The following is a 20,111-nucleotide window of genomic DNA, read 5'->3' as shown; positions in this document are numbered from 1 at the left end:
TTTTTACTCAACTTCAAACAATCTGATCTTGCTTAAAATTACATCTGAGATATAGAAAGTAATGTGTATAGTAAGGTGTTTATGCATGTTAATGCATGCAGAGCTTTGTTTTAGTATTTGTACATTTACTGCATGTATTTGAACATTCTTAGGGGAACAAGTTGGTGTGGTGGGGATTGGCTGGACCTGGGAGAGTTTTTCTCTGTGTATGTGTGAGTGTATTTGAATTGTTTTGTCTATTTTGCTTTATGTACAGTAGTTTCTGTCTATTTGTTAAGGGCCCCCTTGAGAACTAGATGGTTCATCTGAAGTGGTTTATCCTTTCAATCAACTTACAGAAATATGAGCAAAATGAATCACCTTTTTGAATGAAAATAAAAGTGCATTACTGTGAGAGACGTGGGGGATGGCCTGAAGTACTTGGGTTGAGGCTGAAACCATAGATCTTAGGACTAAAGGAAATACATTGGCTAATAAAACAGATTCTGTCATAGAAGGTGTTTCATTTTATTAACTGTTTCCACATAAATAGCTCTGAGCTCTTTCCTGTTTGCAGTGGTGATGGACAGGTTGAAGGACAAGGTCAGACAGGAGTCTCCATGGACTATGTTGTTTGTGGAGGATATTGTGATTTGTGGTTGGAGTAGGGAGCAGGTGGAGAAGAGCCTGGAGGGGTGGAGGTGCACGCTGGAGAAAAGGGGAATGAAAGTCAGTAGGAGTAAGACAAAGTAGATGTGTGTGAATGAGAGGGAGGGCAGTGGAGTGGTGTGGTTGCAGGGAGAAGAGGTGGAGAAGGTGGGGGAAATATATATTAGTATTAAGATGGGCCTTATACTAGTTCTCTAAACACACATTTGTATGTTATCTGTTCAATGTCTATACAATCTTTATGATGTGAGCATGTAAGGTACACGGAATGTCTTTGTCTGGACTCACACATCTCTGGTTACTGTGTCTTCTTACTCAATCAGAATCAGTTTTAGCTCAGGGGTTTTACAGAGTCTACTGTGTGTGTATATATATATATATATATATATATATATATATATATATATATATATATATATATATATATATATATATATATATATATATATATATATATATATATATATATATATATATACACAAAGTGAGGACAATAAGTATTTGAACACCCTGCTATTTTGCAAGTTCTCCCACTTAGAAATCATGGAGGGGTCTGAAATTGTCATTGTAGGTGCATGTCCACTGTGAGAGACATAATCTAAAAAAAAAAATCCAGAAATCACAATATATGAGTTTTAAACTATTTATTTGTATGATACAGCTGCAAATAAGTATTTGAACACCTGTCTATCAGCTAGAATTCTGACCCTCAAAGACCTGTTAGTCTGCCTTTAAAATGTCCACCTCCACTACATTTATTATCCTGAATTAGATGCACCAGTTTGAGGTCGTTAGCTGCATAAAGTCAGCTAACGACCTGTCCACCCCATACAATTAGTAAGAATCCAACTACTAACATGGCCAAGACCAAAGAGCTGTCCAAAGACACTAGAGACAAAATTGTACACCTCCACAAGGCTGGAAAGGGCTATGGGGAAATTGCCAAGCAGCTTGGTGAAAAAAGGTCTACTGTTGGAGCAATCATTAGAAAATGGAGGAAGCTAAACATGACTGTCAATCTCCCTCGTGGGGTCTCAATGATCCTAAGGAAGGTGAGAAATCAGCCCAGAACTACACGGGAGGAGCTGGTCAATGACCTGAAAAGAGCTGGGACCACCGTTTCCAAAGTTACTGTTGTTATACACTAAGACGTCATGGTTTGAAATCATGCATGGCACTGAAGGTTCCCCTGCTTAAACCAGCACATGTCCAGGCATGTCTTAAGTTTGTCAATGACCATTTGGATGATCCAGAGGAGTCATGGGGGAAAGTCATGTGGTCAGATGAGACCAAAATAGAACTTTTGGGTCATAATTCCACTAAACCTGTTTGGAGGAAGAAGAATAATGAGTACCATCCCAAGAACACCATCCCTACTGTGAAGCATGGGGGTGGTAGCATCATGCTTTGGGGGTGTCTTTCTGCACATGGGAAGGGCGACTGCACTGTATTAAGGAGAGGATGACCGGGGCCATGTTTTGCGAGATTTTGGGGAAGAACCTCCTTCCCTCAGTTAGAGCATTGAAGATGGGTCGAGGCCGGGTCTTCCAACATGACAATGACCCGAAGCACACAGCCAGGATAACCAAGGAGTGGCTCTGTAAGAAGCATATCAAGGTTCTGGCGTGGCCTAGCCAGTCTCCTGACCTAAACCCAATAGAGAATCTTTGGAGGGAGCTCAAACTCCGTGTTTCTCAGCGACAGGCCAGAAACCTGACTGATCTAGAGAAGATCTGTGTGGAGGAGTGGGCCAAAATCCCTCCTGCAGTGTGTGCAAACCTGGTGAAAAACTACAGGAAACGTTTGACCTCTGTAATTGCAAACAAAGGCTCCTGTACCAAATATTAACATTGACTTTCTCAGGTGTTCAAATACTTATTTGCAGCTGTATCATACAAATAAATAGTTTAAAAATCATACATTGTGATTTCTGGATTTTTTTTTTTTAGATTATGTCTCTCACAGTGGACATGCACCTACAATGACAATTTCAGACCCCTCCATGATTTCTAAAAAATTAGCACAGTGTTATAATGATCATACACGCACCTTAAAACAGACCACTCGAAAATTAGAACGGAAATGGCGTCAAACAAAATTACAAGTATTTCAAATAGCATGGAAGGAGAGCCTCCTAATTTATAGAAAATTTCTTAGTGCTGCTAGATCAGCATATTTCTCCACCCTCATAGAAAATAACAAGCATAATCCTAGATTTTTATTCAGCACGGTAGCAAAATTAACAGGGAATAAAAGCACTGCACTCACATGCACACCATTAATAGGTAGTAATGATTTAATGAACCTTTTTAATAATAAAATTGAAAACATCAGGCAAAAAATCCAAACGATTAATATAAATCCAAATTATTTTACAAGTAACCCTGTAGACAGCAGTGTAATTATAACAGACAATCAATTACAAAGTTTTACTCCTATTCACGAGAATGACTTAATTTCATTAATTTCCTCATCAAAATCATCAACCTGCATTCTCGATCCCTTGCCTACAAGTTTCTTTAAACAGATAATTCCAGAGGTAATTGAACCTGTTTTAAAAATAATAAACTCTTCCATTAGCACTGGTTATGTACCAAAATCCTTCAAACTGGCAGTTATCCACCCCCTAATTAAGAAACCTGACCTTGACCCATGTCAGCTGTCCAACTACAGACCAATATCAAATCTCCCCTTCATAGCCAAAATTTTGGAAAAGGTTGTAGCACAGCAGTTATGCTCACACCTACTTATGAATAACATTTTTGAAATGTATCAGTCAGGAGTTTGGCCTCATCATAGCACACAGACGGTGCTAGTTAAGGTGGTAAATGACCTGTTATTGGCCTTTGATCAGGGTTTTGTCTCTTTACTTGTTTTGCTCGACCTTAGTGCAGCTTTTGACACCATTGATCACACTATACTACTTGCTAGACTTGAGAACGTTGTTGGAATAAAAGGGAACAGCTCTCTCTTGGCTCAGGTCTTATTTGACTGATCCCTATCAGTTTGTTGATGTAAATGGTGAGTTCTCCACACTCTATGAGGTAAAGTTTGGTGTTCCTCAAGGATCTGTCTTAGGCCCACTGCTTTTCTCTTTATATATGCTGCCTCTTGGTGAAATCATTCATAAACATGGGATTCGCTTCCATTGCTATGCTGATGACACACAGCTGTATATTTCAGCAAAGCCAGATGAGAGAGATCAGTTTAACAATGTTGAGAAGTGTGTAAAGGACATTAGACAGTGGATGCTTAATAACTTTCTTCTGCTCAACTCAGATAAGACGGAAGTACTTTTACTAGGACCACATGCAGCTAGAAGTAAACTTTCCGATTACGTAGCATCTCTGGATGGTGTTTCTGTTTCAGCATGTACGGCTGTCAAAGACCTTGGTGTGATTATTGACTTGAGTCTTTCCTTTGAGTCTCACGTGAATAATATTACCAGGATCGCCTTCTTTCACCTTAGAAATATTGCTAAAATTAGAAATATAATGTCGTTACAGGATGCAGAAAAACTAGTTCATGCTTTTATTACATCTAGATTAGACTACTGTAACGCTTTACTGTCCAAGTAAGTGCATAAATAAGCTTCAGTTAGTTCAGAATGCAGCAGCAAGAGTCCTCACTAGATCTAGGAAATATGACCACATCACCCCTGTTTTAATCAGTCTACACTGGCTTCCACTCAAATCTCGCATTGATTATAAAATATTACTACTGACGTATAAAGCACTTAACGGTCTCGCACCGCAGTATCCGACTGAACTTCTCTACCAGTATGATCCTCCACGCCTACTTAGATCAAAAGGTGCTGGCTATCTGTTGGTTGCTCAAATAATGAAGACTACAGCAGGGGCAGATCTTTTTCTTATAAAGCCCCACAGTTATGGAACAACTTTCCAATCAGTGTTCGGGACTCAGACACAGTCTCAGTGTTCAAGTCGAGGTTGAAAACTTATTTATTTAGTCAAGCCTTTTATCAGTAGATTTTTCTCAGGTAAAGGAGCAGATCTGGAGGGAGCATGGATATAGAGTGTTTGGTGAACACTCTATATTTGTATGCTGTCGTCCCCTCACATTCACACGTTCACTCGGGTTTGTTGACGGTGGTGTGGTGGGTCGTCTCTTATCCCAGAGATCCCTCATGTCTGTGTTACCTTCTGGTTCTCCCTTTTAGTTATGCTGCCATAGCGAGCCTTGCCGGAGTCCAAACTGCACAGTAACATTAACTTTCATACACCAATAGGGACACCTAATAATCCATATCCTTATCTTCCCGTCACCCTCTCTCTCTCTCTCTCTCTCTCTCTCTCTCTCTCTCTCTCTCTCTCTCTCTCTCTCTCTCTCTCTCTCTCTCTCTCTCTCAATAGAGTTAAACATGCTCCTGAGGCTCCAGTGACCACTGTTCCTGCCCCTCTCCCCTTTGTTGGAACTTCACACTTCTGTGCAGCTTGGGACAGTCTCTCATCAACACCTTGGGTGGTTCCATGTAATTCCGGAGTAGAACGGGTGCTTTAAGGATGGATTGGACTGTAGTTGGTGTCGGCGGTCTGCTTTAAATGGACATTTGGTGCAACCCAGATGAGGATGGGTTCCCTCTTGAGTCTGGTTCCTCTCAAGGTTTCTTCCATATGCCATCTCGGGGAGTTTTTCCTTGCCACAGTTGCTCATCAGGGACAAACATACTTACAAAGAACATATTTACGTTTAATCAACACATTATCTGTGTAAAGCTGCTTTGAGACAATGTTCATTGTTAAAAGCGCTATACAAATAAAAATGAATTGAATACTTGCATAATCGTGAAGTTAGTGCACAAGAGGCAGTGTATAGGTTGACAAATATGCATTTAAAGGAGTGTTCCAGAAATGTTCAGTTTATTCCCACAGGTGATTCAGTTCGTATGAGTTTACCATTGCAAGTTCTACAGAACAAGTTGCAGTCGCAAACTTTAAGAAGTGAAGAGATGTGGATGAAAAGTTTGGTTGATCGTTACAAGAATAGACCACGTCAGAGTGTTTTTGACGATATGTGCTTAGCCACATTTGCGTCTGAGTATCGTATTACATCTTAAGGTCAGTCTCCCAATGAAATGACATTAGATAATAATCTTGGTTTCATTGTTACAAAAAACACATTCAGCCTGCAGTTGTTCGTTATGCACGATTTTCAGTGACTAAGAGTCCTGAAAAGTTTTACCAAAGTATACTGCAATTGTTTTCTCCTTATCGTGCAGATACGGAACTAAAACCAGAGGGATATACTACTTATGAACACTTTTATAAAGAAGGTGTTTAGGTAATGGATTAGTAAAATTGGTTTAAAATGTAGTCAATAAAAACAGAGCATTATTTGAAAAGGATGCAGACGTGTTGGATACCGCACACAATACTGTTAATACTGAGGGCATATTAGAAAGTGCATGGTGTTCCCTTTGTCCTGAGCAGCAAGTTGATCATTTAGAATGTAAACAGGTTAGACGTGAGATTGTCCAAGAAGAAGAAGAAGATGATAATGAAAGTATTCCAGATTTGACTGATAAAAACGTTACAAAAGTTACACAGTTACACAAAAAATTGTTTGAGTCGTGTTAAAGGGTTAAGTATAATTTGTTCCTTAAACAAAACCCAGATGGCTGTTTTTAATAAAATAAGGCAGTGGTGTTTGGGTAAAATTAGAGGAGAAAACACAAAACCTTTTTATTTGTTTATTACTGGTGGTGCAGGAACAGGCAAAACTCATTTAATTGAAGCCATAAAATGAGTCTTCATGACTATTGTCTCAGATTTCTTTGAATCCAGATGATATTTGTGTTGCTTTAACAGCACCAACAGGCATTGCAGCATACAATTTAAAGGCTGCAACAATATTTAGTATTGGCACAAATGTAAAATTGCCATACACACCATTGGGTGAGGACAAATTAAATTCTTTGCGAGCAAATTTCCATGGTCTTCAAATACTAATAGATGAAATATCTATGGTTGATCATAAATTATTGGCATATATACATGGAAGATTGCGTGAAATTAAACAGAGTGGAGATTTGTCTGCTTTTGGTAATGTGAGTGTAATTACTGTTGAGGACTTTTTCCAATTGCCTCCTGTGAAGGGAAAACCATTGTATGTGGATGTACCTGAAATGAGTTTATGGAGTTGTTTTAGTGTTGTTGAACTCACACAGGTTGTTAGACAAAAGGACAGTAATTTTGCTGAAATGTTAAACATTTAAGAAAGAAGCAAAATAACTGCACTAAACAAAGATGATGTAATGATGTAATCATATCAAGTTGTGACAAGGTTGAGGAAGATAATGTATCTTTACACATTTATGCTACAAATGATCAAGTGCATATGCACAACTTGAAGCAGGTGATAAAAATGTGCCCGGAAATTGAACCGATAGAGGCAGAGGATTATGCACGGAGTAAAAAAAAAACAGGCAAAATAGAATTAATAGCTGGTCATCATGTAAAGGTTCATAACACATGTTTGCCAGAAAAGTTACTTTTAGGCAGAGATGCACGTGTTATGTTAATTAAAAACATAGATGTTGATGATGGATTAGTTATTGGTGTTTGTGGTGTAGTTACTCATATCGTACGCTCATCTAAGGAGAAGTTACCTGAAACTGTATACGTTCAGTTTGATGATAGTCATGTGGGATTGAAAAGACAAAAACAATGTTCATTTGAGGCAGCAAAATTGCTCCATTCTACACCTATGATACTGCTGTCGTTAGTTTAAAGTGTTTGCACCTGGTCAGGCTTATGTAGCTTTGAGCCGGGTAAGGAGTTTGTCAGGGTTAACAATTAAAGACTTTAGTGAAAAGGCCATTTTCTGTAATGATCAGATTTGTGAAGCTCTTCAAGAAATGCCATCTTTTATGGCACATGATGAATCATTGGTGACAGTACAAGATAGTTCCTTTTCTGTGTTTATACTGAATGTACAGAGTTTGCATTGCCATAAAGAGGATTTAAAATGTGTCTAGTCAACATTTACAACCAACATGTATTGCTGTAACTGAAACATGGCTGCCAGAACACTATCTGCCTGAAAGTGTACATTTAAAAAACTACAACTTTGTGGGTATTCCTCGTTGTGTTGCATACACAAGTATATGTCCTCCTTTCAATGATTTGTAACTACAACAACACGGTGGAGTTGGAGTTTATACAACATGTGGAGTGCCAAACACTATTATAACAAGTCCAAATCTTAATTTAGAATGCCTGTTGACACATTTTCCTGAAAATGATATTTTGCTTGGTGTTATTTATAGACCACAAACATACCCTTTGTGTAGTTTTACAGAAAATATGGGCAGGTTAATTAATCAGCTGCCTTTAATTTCAAATAACATTGTGCTTGTGGGAGACTTTAATAATGATGCATTAAAGTCTAATTCTGTGTGCTCTTTTATGGCAGATAGGGGTTTTATTCAACATGTTACGGAACCTACAACAGAAAAAGGAACATTAATTGATCATGTGTACATAAAACGTATGACAAATTTCTCAGTACACACAGATATTGTGCCAGTGTACTTTAGCACACACGAGGGAATTTTCTGCTCTTTTAAACTTTCAATTCAAATGGTCTCTGATTCTCTGTTGAAAGTCAAATAGTATAATTTACTAGAAAAATGCTAGTATGTTTACTTAAATCTGACAAATATTGAGTTTACTAAAATAGTTAATTATTGGTAAAATGTTAAAATAAATATTTGAGATTACAAATAAATATTAGGTAATATAACTCGAAATGTGTGAGACATTTCATTGGGCATGCGCAATGAAGCACAACTCCCCTCCCCCACACTTTGCTGAAGCTCATGGACTGAAGACGGTTTGAGCATCTACTGATTAAGGTATTAATTAAGGCATATTTTTGTTTCCTTGTTTTAGTTATAATCATGATGTTTACTTGAATTAATATTACTTTGCTGAACATGTTAGGAACTTTTAATCTTGTCTTTACATAAACATCTTTTGGACCGTTTGTAGCTTTGAACACCTCGTGTTGGAAACCAACATCTAAAATGTCATTTTGCACTTTAGATCTGTAAAATCGGATTACCGGTTAATTATTTAGAAATGCTTTATTTTTGTTAATTTGATTACTCGGTCGTGACAATGCGGGACCTGGCAGTGTAACTTAACTAGTTTATAATTAGCATGCGTTATTGAATCTAGCCATTTTCATCGTGATGTGGAGCGGGGATGGGGAAGGAAGAAAAAACATTTGCGAGATTTTGGAAGGAAGGAAGGAAAAAAACTCGAGAAGAAAAAAAAACGTAACATGGGAGACAAAAAAAAAAAAACTGTCTTAAACCGAGGGCGCAAGTTTTGACTGAATACACCGTCAAACTGTAACCACCGCGCGAAAATACAAAAGTAACGTCTGAATGTCGCCAGCGCGTGCACTGCGCGTGCATCTTTTAAAAGACAGCGTTGAAGTGTAGGTTACTGAATAGTACAGATTCAAGCTGCGTGTTTTAGTTTTAAAGAAGTAGTTCACCAAACATTTTTCCCATGACTTTCATGATAATTAGATTTTTTTCAATAGTTAATACCAATAGTATTGTTCATTGTTAAAGTTGTGGATTAATTCATTTTATTGGTAATATTTAATGCTAAATGAGCATGTGAACTTCATTGCAAGTTACTCTCCCTTTACCTTGCCTTTAACTTAATTCTTTTCTTTTTTTTTTTTTTCTTTTTAGGTTTCCTGTTGATTGCCTTCTGCCATGCAGTGGAATTGTAAGTTTTGAAATCTGTCTTCAGATGTTGGATGTACTCTGACCTCTGGTATAGTCTTTAGACATAATTTAAGCTTTAGCTATTGTGGCTGAAAAGTGCAAAACACATTAACAAATATAGAAGCACATTAAAAGTGTACAAATGTATTGTCCTTATTGTGGATTCAAAAGGTGTACTTCTGTACCCGGTCGGCTCAGAGGTCAATAATGTTCCTGGGACCCCGAGGCCTTTTATACTGAAGGACTATAAAACAGAAACTGGAAAACCTTATGCAAGGATAAATGAGTTTATTTGCAGAAGGAAGCACTTTGAAGGTTAGTTTGCCAGAATGAAAGTATTGTTTATGTTTCGGGTAATAACATGGTTTGTTCTGTGTCTAGGAGAACAGGAAGTCAGTTCAGAATCAGATACAGAAGTTATCATAAGGACACAAAATCCTGAGAGATCTAACCTGACTGACACACTGCTGATAACAAAAAAAGAACATTTTTTTCTTCAATTCTGCTGAAGTTTGCTTTAGTTCATTATTATTATTTTTACTTAATTTATATTCATGCTTCAGTTTTTATCCTTATTTCCAAGTCTGTTTATGTTTATAATAATTATGAAGAGACTCATGCAGGCCATGGGCAAGTTTAAATTCTCTCTTTCTCCCCTGATTCTAACCTGACAGCTCCTTTTACTCAGTAAGTTTTAATAACATGTTTAAGTAGGTGAATTTTGTCTGGTTGGAACCAGTAGACCAAAGGAGACTGAAATTGTTTTTGGGCAGCAAAAAAACTTGGAAATAAGGACAAAGAAGACTGAAGCTTAAAATTAAAGTTAATTAAAATACTGAATTTGTAAATCTTTGTTTTCAATTATATGATACACGTTTGTCATGTTTTACCACAATATTCATGATGTGAAATTGACACCATACACCATACTTAGTCCTTCTTAGGCTGTACTCTGGCGTCTATAGGGGGTTTTTGTGAGAAAATTGATGTTCAAAGTCCAGTTGTTTCCTTTAAAGTGTAATAAAGTTGTAATGCTTCGTCACAGTTCTCTGGCCACTGTAATCGAGGATGTTGCATGACCACGTGGTATCATCATTGTGGAGGGTTTGGCTGTTTGTAATTTGATTGCAGATGCTGGAAGCACAGACTGCTGGGGCTGTGGAGGAACTGACTTCTGCAGAAGCTGCTGCTTTGTTTCATTATTTACTTTCTTTGGTGTTTGTGTGTGTGTTTACTGATTAGTAGAAATACAAGATGATGTCAAACTCAGTGAACACGTTCTACAGTGGACTCAGACATAAAAGTAGAACAGGCTTTTCTACTCATTAAAATGTATGTCCAAACTTGCTTTTATATGTTTAATAACATTTATAATTAAATATGACACATTTGACAACTTTTATTGATAGTACCACAAAATTGGAAGTTGGCTGTTAATTAGGAAGTACTCGTTTGAGGACACTGGGACTTATGATGGTAAGATCGCTTATGAAATGAGAATCTAAAAGTAAGGGCATAAAAATTTTGAAAAGGTTTGAGAAGAAACCTTTTTTCAGGACCCACTTTCACATTCGGCACCAGTGGGACAGTATGGAGTTCAGGATGGAGCAGTTTCTAAAGGGAGAAAAAGGCTGACTTTCCTCTCCTCCACAACATCTCCACTACATGCTGTTATTAATCACAGCACTTTCTCTTTTAGTTCTTGATCATTAAAGTGAACTTGATGGAGTGCGATTAAAATAATTCCGTTTCCAACTCGTCAAAGAGTCGCTTCAAAGTGTCGATTCAAAGAGTCAAGTCGGTTTTCCGAAAGTGAAAGTGTTTCTCAGCCTCGACTGCATTTGGAGGAGTGGTTGGAAAAACACAAAGATCTTCAACAGCAGCCAGAAGCAGTGAGATTCATGTTCAACAACAAGCAGTGCTGAAGAAAAGCTGGTGAGTTTTTCCTAGAAATGACTTTCTATCGGAATAATGCGTTTGTGTTTTCTATGTAATGGAGTTTGTGGAAAGATCGATCGATCTGTCTCTCTCTCTCTCTATCTATCTATCTATCTATCTATCTATCTATCTATCTATCTATCTATCTATCTATCTATCTATCTATCTATCTATCTATCTATCTATCTATCTATCTATCTACAGTGGTGTAAAAGTGTTTTGTTCTAATTTTTTTGCATGTTTTACACTTTAATGTTTCAGATCATCAAACTAATTTAAATATACAGTGGGGAAAATAAGTATTTGAACACCCTGCTATTTTGCAAGTTCTCCCACTTAGAAATCATGGAGGGGTCTGAAATTGTCATTGTAGGTGCATGTCCACTGTGAGAGACATAATCTAAAAAAAAAAATCCAGAAATCACAATATATGATTTTTAAACTATTTATTTGTATGATACAGCAAATAAGTATTTGAACACCTGTCTATCAGCTAGAATTCTGACCCTCAAAGACCTGTTAGTCTGCCTTTAAAATGTCCACCTCCACTACATTTATTATCCTAAATTAGATGCACCTGTTTGAGGTCTTTAGCTGCATAAAGACACCTGTCCACCCCATACAATCAGTAAGAATCCAACTACTAACATGGCCAAGACCAAAGAGCTGTCCAAAGACACTAGAGACAAAATTGTACACCTCCACAAGGCTGGAAAGGGCTACGGGGAAATTGCCAAGCAGCTTGGTGAAAAAAGGTCCACTGTTGGAGCAATCATTATAAAATGGAAGAAGCTAAACATGACTGTCAATCTCCCTCGGACTGGGGCTCCATTAAGGATCTCACCTCGTGGGGTCTCAATGATCCTAAGGAAGGTGAGAAATCAGCCCAGAACTGTACGGGAGGAGCTGGTCAATGACCTGAAAAGAGCTGGGACCACCGTTTCCAAGGTTACTGTTGGTAATACACTAAGACGTCATGGTTTGAAATTATGCATGGCACGGAAGGTTCCCCTGCTTAAACCAACACATGTCCAGGCACGTCTTAAGTTTGCCAATGACCATTTGGATGATCCAGAGGAGTCATGGGAGAAAGTCATGTGGTCAGATGAGACCAAAATAGAACTTTTGGGTCATAATTCCACTAAACGTGTTTGGAGGAAGAAGAATGATGAGTACCATCCCAAGAACACCATCCCTACTGTGAAGCATGGGGGTGGTAGCATCATGCTTTAGGGGGTGTTTTTCTGCACATGGGACAGGGCGACTGCACTGTATTAAGGAGAGGATGACCGGGGCCATGTATTGCGAGATTTTGGGGAACAACCTCCTTCCCTCAGTTAGAGCATTGAAGATGGGTCGAGGCTGGGTCTTCCAACATGACAATGACCCGAAGCACACAGCCAGGATAACCAAGGAGTGGCTCTGTAAGAAGCATATCAAGGTTCTGGCTTGGCCTAGCCAGTTTTCAGACCTAAACCCAATAGAGAATCTTTGGAGGGAGCTCAAACTCCGTGTTTTTTCAGCGACAGGCCAAAAACCTGACCGATCTAGACAAGATCTATGTGGAGTAGTGGGCCAAAATCCCTCCTGCAGTGTGTGCAAACCTGGTGAAAACTACAGGAAACGTTTGACCTCTGTAATTGCAAACAAAGGCTACTGTACCAAATATTAACATTGACTTTCTCAGGTGTTCAAATACTTATTTGCAGCTGTATCATGCAAATAAATAGTAAAAAAATCATACACTGTGATTTCTGGATTTTTTTTTTTTTAGATTATGTCTCTGACAGTGGACATGCACCTACGAAGACAATTTCAGACCCCTCCATGATTTTTAAGTGGGAGAACTTGCAAAATAGCAGGGTGTTCAAATACCTATTTTCCTCACTGTATTTGTAAAAGATAGCATAAGTGAACATAACATGCAGTTTTAAATAAAATATTTTATTTTTGAGAGAAAACAAAATCCAAAACTACATGGCCTTGTGTGAAAAAGTGTTTGCCCCTATACCTAATAACTGGTTGGGCCACCCTTAGCAGCAACAACTGCAATCAAGCGTTTGCGATAACTTGCAATGAGTCTGTTACAGCGATGTGGAGGAATTTTGCTCCACTCATCTATGCAGAATTGTTGTAATTCAGCCACATTGGAGCGTTTTTCAGCATGATCTACCTAAACTAATTTCTAATTTCTAACTAAACTAATTTCTAATGCTGTCCTTCATCATCACTCCCAATGAACATCTCAACATCTTCAGCTCTGCTACCTTCAGCTCCACCTCCTGTCTTTTACTCAATGACACTGTCTCTAAACCATACAACATCTCAGGTCATCTGGTCCAACCGACTTTCCACTCTTTATCCTCTTAAGCTCTGCTCTCACTTCCTCCTTACTAATCCTATCCACTTTCTGCCTTACCATCTCCACACCATCCAACCTTCTTTCTCTCTCATTTTCCTGCTCAAATCAGCTGCTTAAAATACTCCCTCCATCTTCTCAACACACTCTCCTCATTAGTTAACACATTTCCGTCTCCACCCTTTATTGCTCTAACTTGCAGCACATCCTTCCCAGCTCGGTTTCTCTGCCTGGCCAATCACTACAAATCCTTTTCTCCTTCTTTAGGGTCCAACTTCTCATACAGCTCCTTATATGCCTATGCGGCACATCTCCTTGTACTCCTGCCTACTTTTATTATCTCTTTCAATCCCAATTCTGTTTCTCCAACCTCTTTCTCCTTATATGTTCCAGCACTTCCTCATTCCACCACCATGTCTCTTTTTCCTCCTTTCTATTTTCAGATGTCACACCAAGTGTGTTTCTCGCTGTCTTCCTCATCACTTATGCAATAGATGCCCAATCATCCAGCTTGTCTTCACCACCACAGAGACCCTGTCTGACCTCTTCCCTGAACCTCACACTACAGTCTTCCTCCTTAAGTTTCCACCTTATTCTTCTTTCAGTCCTCACTCTCCTCCTCTTTCTCTTCACCTCTAAAACCATCCTACAGAACACAATCTGATGCTGTCTATCTACACTGTCCCCTGCCAACACCTTACAGTCTCCAATCTCCTTCAGGTTACATCTTCTACATAGAACATAGTCCACCTGTGTGCCCCTCCCTCCACTCCTTTATGTCACCCTATGCTCCTCATTCTTCTTAAAATAAGTTCATAACTGCCATTTCCATCATTTTAGCTAAATCTACCACCATCTGCCCTTCAACATTCCTCTCCTTAAGACCATACCTACCCATCACCTTCTCATCACCTCTGTTCCCTTCACCTACATGCCCATTTAAATCTGCCCCAATCACCAATTGCTCATTCCTAGTTACACCATCTACCATTTAATCTAACTCACTTCAGAACTTTTCTTTCTCACAACCCACTTGTGGAGCATAAGCACTGATGACATTTAATATCACCCCTTCAACTTCCAGCTTCATCACTCTATCAGAAACTCTCTTCACCGCACTACACTCTTACTGTACTCTTCCTTCAGAATCACCCCTACACCATTTCTCTTTACATCCACACCATGATAAAACAGTTTAAACACATCCAATGTTCCTGCTCTTACTCTCTTTCCACTTGGTCTCCTGAACACACAACATATCTACCTTTCTCCTCTCCATCATATCAGCTCCCTCTCTTACTTTACCAGTCATAGTACCAACATTTAAAGTACCAACCCGAACTTCCACTTTCCTACACTTCTCCTTTCCCTGCCGTCTCTGTAGACGTCTTCCTCCTCTACTTCTCCTCCTTTGGCCAACAGTAGCCCAATTTCCACCGGTACCCTGTTGTTAACGATACCTGTTATGGTCTTTTTTAACTCTTGCCTCGACCGATCCGGTATAAATCTCTGATTTCTACTAGATCCTCATTTTTCCAAGGTTTTGTGCAACCCTAATGGCTGGGTTAACATTAAAGACTATATAATTTCTTTTAATCATCAGAATATCTCTATTTTTTGTCAGGTTATTGCTATTATAACTGTTATTGTTATGTTGTTATATATGCTGTTTAGGTGCATTTGTTTACAGGGAACTCTCACCTGGACCAAGATTGCAGCAGCATTGGCGTATCGCAGCAACGGACCAAAGCAGCCAATGAGGCGTTTGTGTCTATGTCTATGGCTTTCACCTCTAATGGGACTTTAGAGGAAGATTTTCAACCAGTTTTAACTGCATGTTTGTTTTTGCGTTTTCTAGTAATGTGATTGATTCCAGCAGAAGAGATCGGCATCTTCAGCATTTATAAATGGAGATCCCTGATCAGGGGACAGATCACATGACCTCACCCTCAAAAGACTGGTAACCTGCCATGTTCTAGTATTTTGCTAATGAACTGTTCATATCTGCATTATGGAGTTTCTGTAGAAATAATAACTAATATTTATGGTAAGAATAAATCTTTAGCACTCACTTAAAAAAAGTGGTTGATGAAATGATGTCCCACAACTGCTTATTTTTTGCCTTTTGATTAGTTTTTGTATTTATACTCCCATGTTTCCATTGTCTCTTTGTGAAGACCTGTTTGTTCCTGCTCTTAGCCTATTCCAGGCATGGTAGCATGTGGATATAAGCAGCACTATGTAGATCTGCTACTATAAGCATTCCGTTGTATTTAAAGTTAAATGAAACAAGGGTGTGGCTTTTTAAGGAACTATACTGCAGGGGTGTTTGTTCCCTGTTCACAATCTGTGTTCTGTATGCTACTATTCCTAGTGTGTAAGAAGTGAGAAAGATTATAATGAATTTTAAACAGAAATATTGTGATTATACCTTAGTATATTTTATACCTTATTATTATACCGAAATTATGTCTCATATCCATTTCTATCATTTTAAACAGTAAAGGAAAGAGAAAGAGATCACACTCCCCAGAACCCAGCTGTGTCTCCATGAAGAGTGATCGGTCTATGGGTTATCCTCTCTACTTCAGAAATGAAAACCCCTCACCTGTACACAGGTAACATCTCTGTCAGGTGGCAACCACGAGTCGGAAACGAAAGTAACTCTATCATGTTTATGGAATCATTCAGCACACAAACAGAGGACAGGGAGTGTTATGAAATGTAATGCTGGTTTGGTCTGTGATGCGGGTATAATCCTTTAAGGAAGTATAATCCATTTAGGAAAGTATTATCCATAAGGAAGGTAATGTCCGTAAGGAAACGGGTAATCCGGAAAGTGAGGGTAATCCGTAGGACATGAAGAAGGGGTAGGAACCAGCGGGGAAACTCAGCACATAAATAAACTCGCAATGTCCTGCCGCTGCCCATTTCCATTATTTACCTGTTTTTTTGCTGAAGTTTAAGATACAGGACGTGTTTACACACTTAAATTCAGGCAGTTTTGCAGCCAATATTATTAAATATGTTTGTGTGTTTTTATGGAAGATTGCTGATGATTTGTGTGGTGTGGGAGTGGAGCATTGTGGTGGGGTTACAATAGGAATCTTGTCCAGGGTTCCAAATGCTACAAACTGACCTGTTACGCAGAACGTAACAGACCCCGAAGAGAGAGAGAGAGAGAGAGAGAGAGAGAGAGAGAGAGAGAGAGAGAGAGAGAGAAAAAGAGAGAGAGAGAGAGAGAGGGAGGGAGGGATGGATGGAGGGATGGATGGAGGGATGGATGGATGGATGGATGGATACCGGGCAGAGCTGATGGTGTGTATGCAGGTTATGCTTTGGTGTGAAGGAAAGATGTGCGTTTTTAGAGAGTGTGTGTGTGTGTGTGTCCCGGCGTGAGTACAAGGAAAGATGTGAGTTACTGAGAGTGTGTGTGTCGGCGTGAATACGAGGAAAGAAAGATGCGTGTTACCGTAAGTGTGTGAGACCATTTCAGTGTCGATCTGTTCGGTATTTACCTGCACCTGGTCTCCGCGCCGCACCGAAAAGTCACGTGACCACACACACACCACACGTGTGCCTATCTGGTGTTTTTTTTGTTTTGTTACAGAAAATCTGCAAACTGTTCTCAGAAAGTATATGTCCACACAGGCGCTTATTTATTTAATTGAAAGGCAACATTGCTGTCATAAAATCGCACAAACTAACATCACAATTGTGATACAATTAATTGTGCAAGACTATTTAAAGTTAAATGTAACAAATTTAAGGAGTTAACAGAAATATTGTGATACCTTATGATACAAATTCATCTACACATTTTTAACACTGAAATTCTGTCTCATGTCCATTTCTATCATTTTTAACAGTAAACAAAAGAGAAAGAGATCAAACTCCCCAGAACCCAGCTGTGTCTCCATGAAGAGTGATCGGTCTATGGAACCTCCTTGCAACTTCAGAACTGGAATCTTCTCACCTGTACACAGGTAACATCCCATAATTCTCATAGTTAAAATCACAGTTAATGACTAAAGCTGGAATTCTGATCTATTATATAATTTTCATCTTTTACTCTGAAATCCAAATGTCTTCAGTGTCGAGCAAAAATCCAAAGAATTGGACTCCCTGTTCCAATACTTTTTAGAGGTTTGTGTGGGAAGAATAGAAAAGTAGGAAAAAGTGGGAAATGAAAACAGGGAGCACATTTAATTCTCCAGGTGCACAATGTTGGAGTTGTATTCAGCTCTGTGTTCTCCAAGTGTTCCTGCTCTCACTACAATTATTGTAGTACAATTTGTGTTCAGGTTTCGACTCCAGTATTAAAGTGAGGAACGTTGAGATCTTTAACACTTGTTGTTTTTGTTCCCAGTGTTCTACAGAAGGCAGGAGACAGAAGAGAGAAGAACATCATCACAGCTACAGGGTACGATCAAAACCAACACCATGACTGTGACACTGACACACTGCTATTCTAAAGCTCTCTGCTGTTAGTAACTATAGAGTGATTAGATGATAGAAAACCTCCAGTAGAATAAAGTAAATCCACAGTGAGAACATCATAAAGATCTATCTAGCAGAAAAAATGTGAACTTCTACTCTAATTATTGGAGCCCATGTCTCACCATGTCTTCCTACTTCACCCTGTCACAGACACGACCCAGAATCCACTGCTGCAGATGAATTTCAGAAGAAGTTCAAGTTCAATCTGATGAAGAAGTTTCAGTGTTTGAATGGATTGATGCTAAAGCAGGAAAACCGAACACTCCTGAATGAGATCTACACAGAGCTCTACATCACAGAGGGAGACAGTGGAGACGTCAATAAAGAACATGAGGTGAAACAGATCGAGGCAGCATCCAGGAGGAACCCAACTGAGGACACACCAATTAAATGCAGTGACATCTTTAAACCCCTAACTGAACAAGACAAAGCCATCAGGAGAGTTCTGACAAAACCCTTATCTGAACAAGATGAAGAACCCATCAGGAACATTCTGACAAAGCTCTTATCTGAACAAGATGAAGAACCCAACAGGAACGTTCTGTAAAAGCTCTTATCTGAACAAGATGAAGAACCCATCAGGGACGTTCTGAAAAAGCTCTTATCTGAACAACATGAAGAACCCATCAGGAATGTTCTGAAAAAGCTCTTATCTGAACAAGATGAAGAACCCATCAGGAGAGTTCTGACTAAGGGAGTAGCTGGAATTGGAAAAACAGTCTCTGTGCAGAAGTTTGTTCTGGACTGGGCTGAAGGGAAAACAAATCAGGACGTCCACCTCATAGTCCCACTTCCTTTCAGAGAGCTGAATTTGATGAAGGAGCAGAAACTGAGTCTGATGGAGCTACTTCAAGGGTTTTTTAAGGAGATGAAAGATATGGACATTTCCAGGTTGGAGAAGGTTTTGTTCATTTTTGATGGTTTGGATGAGTGTCGTTTATCTCTGGATTTCCAGAAGACAGTAAAAGTGTGTGATGTAACTGAATCAGCACCAGTGCATGTGCTGCTGATAAACCTGATCAAAGGAAACCTGCTTCCATCTGCTCTCATCTGGATCACCTCCAGACCAGCAGCAGCTGATCAAATCCCCTCTGAGTGTGTTCATCGAGTCACAGAGGTACGAGGATTTAATGACCCTCAGAAGGAGGAGTACTTCAGGAAGAGGATCAGTGATCTGAACCTGGCCAATAAGATCATCACACACCTGAAGTCATTAAGAAGCCTCTACATCATGTGCCACATCCCAGTGTTCTGCTGGATTTCAGCTGCTGTTCTAGAGAGAATGTTGGGTGAAGCAGAGAGTGGAGAGATCCCCAAGACTCTGACTCAAATGTACACACACTTCCTCACCATTCAGACCAACATCATCAGAGAGAAGTACCTACAGAAGCAGGAGAGCGATGAAGAAATGCTTCTCAAACTGGGGAAACTGGCTTTCCAGCAGCTGAAGAAACAAAACCTGATCTTCTATGAGGAAGACCTGAGAGAGTGTGGCATTGATGTGACAGAAGCAGCAGTGTATTCAGGTGTGTGTACGCAGATCTTCAGAGAGGAGTTTGGACTTCACCAGAGTAAAGTGTACTGCTTTGTTCATCTGAGCATTCAGGAACATCTCGCAGCTCTGTATGTGCACCTGACCTTCATGAAGGAACAGAGAAATGTTCCGGCGTGCTGTAGATCAAGCTTTAGACATTCAGACTGGACATCTGGATCTTTTCCTCCGCTTTCTTCTGGGTCTCTCACTCGAGTCCAATCAGAAACTTCTACATTCCTTAGTAACACAGACAGGAATTAGCTCCCAGAACAAAGAGAAAACAGTTCAGTACATCAAGAAGAAGATCAGTAAAGATTATCCTGCAGAGAAATCCATCAATCTGCTCCACTGTCTGAATGAACTGG

General features: G+C 39.3%; 1 protein-coding gene and 1 pseudogene across 2 annotated transcripts in view; one reads left to right on the top strand and one right to left on the bottom strand.

Moving 5' to 3' along the window:
• Positions 1-20,111, bottom strand: part of LOC310738041 (uncharacterized protein) — a 924,051-nt gene that overhangs the window by 663,439 nt on the left and 240,501 nt on the right. The gene's annotated exons all lie outside the window — the stretch shown is intronic.
• The window catches only part of LOC310738272 (NLR family CARD domain-containing protein 3-like), a 21,858-nt pseudogene continuing 12,765 nt past the window's right edge, over positions 11,019-20,111 (top strand). Inside the window, exons 1-7 of the transcript XR_014538204.1 lie at positions 11,019-11,350; positions 15,571-15,672; positions 16,214-16,330; positions 17,582-17,698; positions 18,082-18,135; positions 18,363-18,685; positions 18,881-20,111. The exon at positions 18,881-20,111 is cut by the window's right edge and continues 217 nt beyond it. The product of XR_014538204.1 is annotated as an NLR family CARD domain-containing protein 3-like (transcript). The remainder of the gene's footprint in view (positions 11,351-15,570; positions 15,673-16,213; positions 16,331-17,581; positions 17,699-18,081; positions 18,136-18,362; positions 18,686-18,880) is intronic.

The sequence above is a fragment of the Silurus aristotelis genome (assembly GCF_946808225.1).
Source record: "Silurus aristotelis genome assembly, chromosome: 15".
NCBI lineage: Eukaryota > Metazoa > Chordata > Actinopteri > Siluriformes > Siluridae > Silurus > Silurus aristotelis.
Note: the sequence above shows the minus strand (reverse complement) of the source record. Positions and strands in the feature narration are given on the sequence as shown.